The following is an 8,814-nucleotide window of genomic DNA, read 5'->3' on the forward strand; positions in this document are numbered from 1 at the left end:
CAGCTACAGAAAATGGCTTTGTAAAGTCAGGTGCCCTGAGCACAGGTTGATGACACAAAAATGGCTTTCAATCGATCAAGTGCCTCCTGACAAGGCTCGGTCCAAACAAACTTTTCACCATTCTTCACGAGATTAGTCAGAGGAAGAGCGATATCAGTAAAGTTCTGGCTGAACTTTATCCAACCATTCCCAGAAACCTTCTAAGAGGCTTCTTAGCAGTCAGAATAGGAACTTGAGAAATTGCCTGGACTTTTGCCTGAACAGGAGCCCACTTGCTTTGACCTACAACATAGCCAAGATAAGTCACAGTGGCATGGCAAAACTCACTCTTAGCTAAATGTAAGGCGGGCCTGGGAAAGCCTGTCAAACAGCTTCTCTGCTGCAGAGATATGCTCTTCCCAAGTGTCACTCCCTGTGACTAAGTCAACAATATAGGCATCTGTGTGTCCTAACCCTCGAATTACAGAATCATTCATTCTCTGGAATGTTCCTGGACCATTTTTCATTCCAAACAGCAAAACATTGTATTCATACAACCCAGATGGTGTCACAAACGCAGAGGTGTCCCTCTGTCCGTCAATGGAGCACACCAATACCATTTCAACAGACTAATCTTTGTAAGAAATTAGCTTTACCAACTTCATCCCGCACTCTCCCACTGTAGCAGAGACTGACAGATACAGAATGAAACCCACACTCTCGCACTGCAGCAGAGACTGACAGATACAGAATGAAACCCACATTCTCACACTGTAACAGAGACTGACAGATACAGAATGAAACCCACACTCTCACACTGTAACAGAGACTGACAGATACAGAATGAAACCCACACTCTCACACTGTAACAGAGACTGACAGATACAGAATGAAACCCACACACTCACACTGTAACAGAGACTGACAGATACAGAATGAAACCCACACTCTCACACTGTAACAGAGACTGACAGATACAGAATGAAACCCACACTCTCACACTGTGGCAGAGACTGACAGATACAGAATGAGCCCCATACTTTCGCACTACAGGGGAAACTTGTATATACAGTATGAAATGCACAGACGCACACTCCAAGGGAGAGAGCGGGAGCCTGTGTGTGAGTATATCTGTGTTTGGCTGTGAGAGAGTGTATCTGCGTGCACGTATGTGTGTGTGCGTGTGTATGTCAGAGACAGTATATATGTGTGTATGGAAGTCTGTTTGTGTGTGTGTGTAAAAGAGTGTGTGTGTGTGTGTGTGTGTGTGTGTGTGTATGTGTGTGTGTGTGTGTGTGTGTGTGTGTGTGTGTGTGTGTGTGTGTGTGTGTGTGTGTGTGTGTGTGTGTGTGTGTGTGTGTGTGTGTGTTGATGATACTTTTCAATATACCTTTATATGATGACGTGGCTTGATGTGACGGTAAAGAACACTGTAAAGGAAATGCCAAAGACACGAGAATCTTTATGTTAAACCAAGAGATCAAATCGGAACGGAATCTATACAGGTCAGAAAGTATTTTGTTAAATCATGCGGGTATTTACATCATGGAGAAACGTGTTGTGGTTGTGTTCGTAACCCACAGTGCAGTGAATGGCAGCCTTATCATCTCAGTATATTCCTACAGCTAAATGAACACCACAGTGTTTCAGCATCTAACTGTTCGTCAGGTGGATTCAACAGCGGCTTTGTCCGTCAGCTTCAAAATCCACAGCACAAATAACAAATCTTATGCATGTACATTTTGTGATATATATATATATATATACACACGCGCACACACACACACACACACACACACACACACGCACACACACACACACACAAACACACACACACACACACACACACAGATACTAAAGATTTGGAGAAGATAGTTTAAGAGATGGAGAGAACATTATACCGGGAAGGTGATCAAAATAACGTAAACATCGATGTCGTCCAGGACTGAAGGAGAACTGGACCGAGTGTGTGTGTACGCAATGAGTATGTTTTATATCTGGTGTCACAGTCGGATGGGGTGTGATGGGTTTGGTGTCTGAGCGGCCAAACTGAACAGCTGAATTAAAAAGTGAAAGATATTAAACTGAAGTCTGCAGGAGGAGACTGGGAGGGTTTTCATATGTCCCTGGATCCAGAGCGCACTGAGGGGAAACCGGATCTATTTGTAGATGAAACAGCAGGCGCGACAGTGAAAAGTGCCGAAAATGATGGAAACATAGATTCCGGAATGCTTGTGGAAAGAGAACCACAGTTAAAGTTTCAGGTTGGAAAATGGGAACAGTCGTGACCGCTGTCAACTGTGGAATGTTGTAAATGAAGCTGATTGCTCAATTACTGGTCTCATTGCACATTTTGGTCGAATTACACAGAGGGATCTGAATGTGGTAATGCCAATGGTATTGACGTGTTTGTGTCACATCCCCACAGAATTTACATCTGAGAGACTGCCGGTGATGTAATTTGTTTGTTCACTAACACTGGTCAGAGGTGGGACCTCGTCACTGGAGATCGACCACCTGTATAAATCAGAGTCTGTTGCAGTACGTCAGCACAGAGTGTCTTGCCGAGCTGAGGAATTCAGAGCAATCGCGTTCACTGCGTCCCTCAAATGGGATATCCAGTAATCTGGCGGATAGAAGACATTTACCACCCTGTTATTTCAGCCGTTGGAATTCCCGGTAAGCCGCTGTCACACCTGCAAACGGCAGAAACTGAGAGTTAATTCCGATGTTCTGAAGTGTTTCTCTCGCTACTTGTTTCCACAGCCACCTGTCCAGTCCCCGCATTTTAGTCATGGGCGGAAGGCGCTGACAATGTTAATCCCTTTGCTTTCTTAGCAGACAGCGCTCCATATTGGAGCCGAGATGGTGCCTTTGACTGAAATACTCTCCGCTGCCTCGATATCATGGAATAATTGTGAATCGAAATGTCTGCACAGGAGCACACCGGGCGACACTGCATCTGTGGAGAGCCAGCCAACCTTCTGTTCTGTCCGTAGGAATCGACTGTGAATTGCCTGAGTGGGTGATGGAGCAACGCGAATGGCGCATTTATGTTAGAAATATGAGCAGAGGGAACCGCCGATGTTGATTTCATTTCATTCCTGTGATGCTCAGGCCAGTGACGTTGGTATATCATACCCATTCCTCACTGCGGCCAGGAAGCGTTTGACCAGCTGTCATCTGGTCGATTTGGGAATTCACCCAGATTGAACCCATTTACAAAACTCGCGGAGAGTTCTCTGTCACGCTGTCACTGCATTGCACACTGTCAGCGGGTTCATATGTTCTGGGTCCAGTTTCCACCATTTGGAAGCAAAAAAAAAAACACAAGATGAAGTCTAATAATAATAATTTTGTTCTATTGCCTTGACAGGTAAGTAATTTCTCTACTTCTTTCCCTCTCTCTTGCAGTTAACCTGGTGGCGATTGTTATCCTGTCCCGAGGAAAGTGCGGTCTCTCCAAATGCATCACTCGCTACCTGCTGGGAATGGCAGCAGCCGATCTCCTGGTCGTTATCTCTGACCCTCTGCTGAACTGGACTGTACTGATATACTTTAGGTCTTCCTACCTCTATTGGACTCCCGTTTGTAGGGTTGTTCTCTGCCAGCTGTTAGCAAGCACCGGGGTCTCTGTCTGGCTGACAGTCGCGTTCACCTGTGACAGATTTGTGGCCATTTGTTGTGAAAAGCTGAAAACAAAATATTGCACCGAAAAAACGGCGGCTGTGGTTATCGGGACAGTGAGCGTTCTGGGCTGTTTGGAAAGTGTCCCTTTCTACTTTACATTGGAGCCTTTGGTGATAATTGATGGAGTTTTCTTTGGCTGTGACAGCAAAGACAGTTTCTATACGTCTCCCTCGTGGGCCGCATTTCAGATGATTCATCGCATTTTCATGCCTTGTCTCCCGTTTGTTCTGATTTTATTGTTCAATGCTCTGACAGTCAGACGGATTTTGTCCGCCAATAAAGTCCGGATGGGCCTCCGGGGCCGCAGTAACGGAAAGAATGACAAGGACCCGGAGATGGAGAACCGAAGGAAATCGGTCGTTTTTCTATTCAGTATAACCGGTAGTTTTATATTTCTGTGGTTATCTCTGCTGGTTTTTGATCTCTACGTACTGATTGCAAACATCCCTCGTTACTCGGACGCGGATCCGATTTATATCGCAGAATCCACGGCGACGATGTTGCAGGTCCTCAGCTCCTGCACCAACACATGTATTTACGCCGTGACTCAGAGCAATTTCAGAGAGGAGCTGAAGAACGCGGAGAAATACCCGCTGAAACTCTTAACCAAATTCCTTAAATCATAGAGCGACTTGTTGGTTTCTGCCGGAGATTTCAGTCAAACACCATGTTTCCTCCAAAATCTATCCATTTGCCGATATGTAGAACCATGGGTAACAACTGAGCGCTCTGAAATACGCATGCGTTTTGTGATGATATATTCCACTCGCTGTTTACCCCGTACAGGTGAAATGTGTCCTTCATCAGATATGTAATATGTAGCGGTCACCTCAGCTGTAATTCACCCCAATGGAGGGTCTATAGTCAGGTCCCGTCCATTTTACTTTAATAATCTCCATCACATCTGACAGCGTTTTACTCTGGGCTGGTGCAGTTAGGAAGAATCCTCTCCCTTTTCTCCATTCTCTCCGTTGTTTCTGATTCATCCTTCTCAGTAATGCTCACGGCGTTTTACTCCCGATATCTCTCACGTTGTCCTCGCTCACTCCTTCCCCCACGCCGGTGAGGGGAACTGGATCAGACTGAAACATAGCGGAGTCGTGTGTGTGTGTGTGTGTGTGTGTGTGTGTGTGTGTGTGTGTGTGTGTGTGTGTGTGTGTGTGTGTGTGTGTGTGTGTGTGTGTGTGTGTGTGTTTGTGTGTGTGTGTGTGTGTGTGTGTGTGTTTGTGTGTGTCTTTTCTTTACTATTCCAACTCCTTTTCCATCTCCGGACTGCTCCGCTTTGTCCTTTCATATCTGCCCCTTTATCTCCGTTCACATCCTGAGGTCCCGTGAATCTCTGTTCCCTGTTTCTCTCTGTCCGCTCGTCCGGTCCCGTTCTGAAAAGAATTTAATCTCCTTGCAGACTAGTGAGTTTCACCGTGAGAAAGACATGATCGGGCTGGAACATGGCGTGTGGCGCGTTCTTTTCCTTCTTTTTCAACAGCATCTCCATATCCGTCCTGCTCCTTTGTTGTCCCGGCATCTCTCTGGCTTTATCTTTGTTCACATCCCGAGGCCCCGTCACAGTCTGTTTCTTTCCTTCTGTTTCCCTCTGTTCACTGTTTCTCTCTGACCACACCTTTCGTCTGGTCGCGTACTGAGCAAAGGAAATCTAATTGCAGGAACATATATTTATATTGATCATCAATATACGCTGAAATTGAATCAACTTCCAGAGCCACGGGAAAAAAAGTTATTTGTTTATTTTTTTCTCTCTCCAACTAACTGAGCTCTACCTGGAAGTTTTATCGATATATGAAAAATAAAAGAATTATACTGAAAATCTGAATTAAAATTACTTTAAAAGACGTTGTACCACTCTGAGGCGGAGTATTACTCACTCTGTTGCATTTCCAGTTCCGTCTCACTGATGTCTGTCCTGCCGCCGATCAGCGTTACACAACAAAGGTGATTCTCCTCGCCCGGAGTTGACGGAAGTAAGAGTCGACACCACAGATGTCTTTTCGAGAGCAGAATAGATTTATGCACCTCGCGCCAGGTATTAACAACTCAACGCTTTATCATAAATAGTGTTTCCAGTGATACGTAAGGATTATGTCCAATCTCCGGCCACCGTGAACACAAAAGCAGCGTGAATCCCAAGCGACGTCATTCTAGTCTTGACCAATTTATCTCCCAATCAGACTGTGTGTCTTAAAGACTACGACATAATTGCCTGGCAAGATTAAATGACAAGAGCGTCGCATTCCGGAGTTGGTGATGACCCAGGGTTAATTTTGTTTCGTGTCCGCAGTGCAGTTTCTTATGTTGTTTACTGTTGTCCAAATCTAATCGCAAACTGGAGAACATCTGCAGAATCTGGAAATCAAAGTAATATGCACACATTCCTAAGGAGCTCAACAAGCCGGGCAGAATCTGTGTAAAAGTGTAAGCAGTAAATGTTCCGGGCCGACACACTTCATCAGGGAGATCCAATTTAATAGGATCGGACGTTTCTACCATAATAATATGTACAAGATGATGAGCGGTATTGATCGTGTCGATAACACGTGTCTTTTTCCCCGGGACAAAATGGTTAAAACGCGGGGTATACTTTAAAGGTGCTTGGAAACAGGGAGTTCAGAGTTCAGTTTTCACACAGAGAGTGTTGGGTGTGTGGAATAAACTGCCGGCGGCGGTGATGGAAGCGAATACAATAGGGTGTTTAAGAGCCTCTCAGACAGGTACATGGGACTTTGAGAAGTAGAGGTCTATGCACCAAGGAAATCCAAGGCAGTTTCTAGAGTGGGTTTCATGGTGGGCACAACATTGTGGGCCGAAGAGTTTCTATGTTCTATGTTTTTTAATTGCAGTGTCGGCGACAGGTGTTAGACACCCAGGCATGCCTCTTACAACTGCTGGTCATTGTGCAGACCGCTATGCACAGGGTTGTCTGCGGCCCCGTGTCGTTCGGTTAGATTGCCATCAGTAAATCCTTGACATGCTATCTTGCTAATCGCCCTTAAGTATTGCAAAAAATTTACTCATTATCACGACCTGGTTTCGGAACTGGTAAAATAAGGGTCCGCAGGTTGATATAAGCCCTTGCTAATCGAAACGTGTTCTTATGACAGGATTCATGCTTTACATTGCCTCCAGTGACAAATCATATTGTCGTATAGAGGGTAGAATAGCATAGGTCTTCTTGTGGTGGGGCAGAACGTACGTCACTCGTAATTTTTGTTTATCGCCCACCGAGAGGGAGTTGTCTACGAAAGCAGCAAGACTACGACATACTCAGGCAAAGCAGGGGGAGTAAACAGGGCAATCTTTGCTTTAACGATGAAGAAGGAAATATTACACATCCAGCCTGAGCGGAATGAAGTAGTCGAGTAGCGTTAGTATTAGGCAGAGTTATACACCGTGTGCGGCTTAACTCCTGTAAAGTCTGAAGCGCGGGTCCGAGTAGTTCAGGAGTTGCAGGGGGTTTGATGGCTGTGGTGACATGAGGGGTTAGGATTGGCAGTTTAAATCGCTCATCCTGATATTCTCTCGAAAACCCTTCTTCCACTTTGTCTTTCGGACCATAGTAGATGTGTTCTGTTACAGAAAGAGTTTCTGCTCTGTTAGTCACGGAAAGGAGCTTCTGGTGATCGCTCGGCTGAGATGTTTCAGTGTATCGGACGGTGCGATAGAAATGCATCAGAGGTCGGCCTGTCAGGATAAGCTGTCGTTGGTTAACATCTCAGTCCAAGTGTATTTCCAATTCTGTGTACGGCCGCGCAGAGCTGTTGTGCAAGTCTATCATGTGTTATGGAAACGGGAAATGAAGTCAGTTATATTATAGAAAATAGACAATCGACAATAGGTGCCGAAGTAGACCATTCGGCCCCTCGACTCTGCACCGCCATTCTGAGATCATGGCTGATCATTCACTATCAATACCCAGTCCCTGCCTTGTCCCCATATCCCTTGATTCCCCTATCCATCAGATATCTACCTAGCTCCTTCTTGAAAGCTTTTGTCTCCTGTTTTTTGCCCGCACCTTGTTCCCTCTCCAAAATTACTATGCTGACAGATTGCCCCACACGGGCAGCCGAGCACGGTCCCCTTTAACCTCGTCCCCATGGCAACGGAATAACCATCATTATCGTTTTCCCCTCTATTCCTCTGGGGAATTCCTCTATTCCTCTGCACTTGTACTGCAGGCCAAGTGGGTTCCGCACACAACTTTTAAGAACATCTAAACATTTCCATGCAAGGAGTTATAAATTTCACAAATTTGTCCCATATTCGAACTTCAGGAGGGGTCTACAGCATAGTTACCGCTGTGGTGCCAACTATATTTTTTTTTTGGATATTATGTAACAAGAGATGGTTCTGAACTCGCTTCTTTTCATTTCTCCTGTTCTGTTTCCTGTTCTAATACGCAAATTATAGGCGTGTCCTCCTTTTTCAGTCCCTGCGACGGTTCAGAAGGGACCCTAAAAGTGTGTTCATCTTTCCTTCGATAGATCTTTGTCTTGCCGTTTGTCCTCCTCCGGCCGCTTTGCTTCGGTTGCCTGAACGTTATCAGGCGGGGTCGGGGTGATTGATCCAGCCGTACAGCTTCTGCTTACATGAAAACTTAGACCAGACCTGATTCCTGCCTGAGCACAGGCTGTCCAGGTGAGGATAGAGACTTTGAGATTCATCACCTTTCCTTTGTTTGGACATGGTTTGGACAGTCAGTCTATAGTTTTTTTCGGAGGTTGGTGTGCCTTGGCTAACTCCAGACGAGTTTACTGTCATTTAATAGCACAAACTAGACAAGGTTTCTCCGAGCCGGGTTTTGAAGAACAGCAGCACAAACAGCACTCAGAACGCACAACACACAACGCTGGAAGAACTCAGTAGGTCAGGCAGCATCCGTGAGAAAAGAGTAGCGAACGTTTCGGGCCGAGACCCTTCATCAGGAATGGGGTGGGGGAAGAGCGGACCGAAGCCCAGTAATAGAGATAGGGGAGGGGGTAGGATCTAAAAGCCACAAGTGGAAAACCAGTCATAGGAAAGATAAAGGGGAGAGGGAGGGGATAAGCATGAACGAACTATAGAAATAAAGAAGCAGAGCACACAACTACTTATGAAAGAAAGGACGGAATCCTCCGATAAGCCAGGCACAAA

The 8,814-nt window shown here is 45.6% G+C and overlaps 1 long non-coding RNA gene across 1 annotated transcript; it reads left to right on the forward strand.

Annotated features, from left to right (window-relative positions):
* The first annotated feature begins 2,552 nt into the window (after nt 1-2,552).
* Nucleotides 2,553-8,289, forward strand: LOC132387089 (uncharacterized). The gene is made up of 3 exons (XR_009509766.1): nt 2,553-2,658; nt 5,569-5,710; nt 8,166-8,289. It is a non-coding gene; the product is annotated as an uncharacterized LOC132387089 (long non-coding RNA).
* Nucleotides 8,290-8,814: the final 525 nt, after the last annotated feature.

Source organism: Hypanus sabinus, unplaced genomic scaffold, assembly GCF_030144855.1.
Source record: "Hypanus sabinus isolate sHypSab1 unplaced genomic scaffold, sHypSab1.hap1 scaffold_1511, whole genome shotgun sequence".
Taxonomy (NCBI): domain Eukaryota; kingdom Metazoa; phylum Chordata; class Chondrichthyes; order Myliobatiformes; family Dasyatidae; genus Hypanus; species Hypanus sabinus.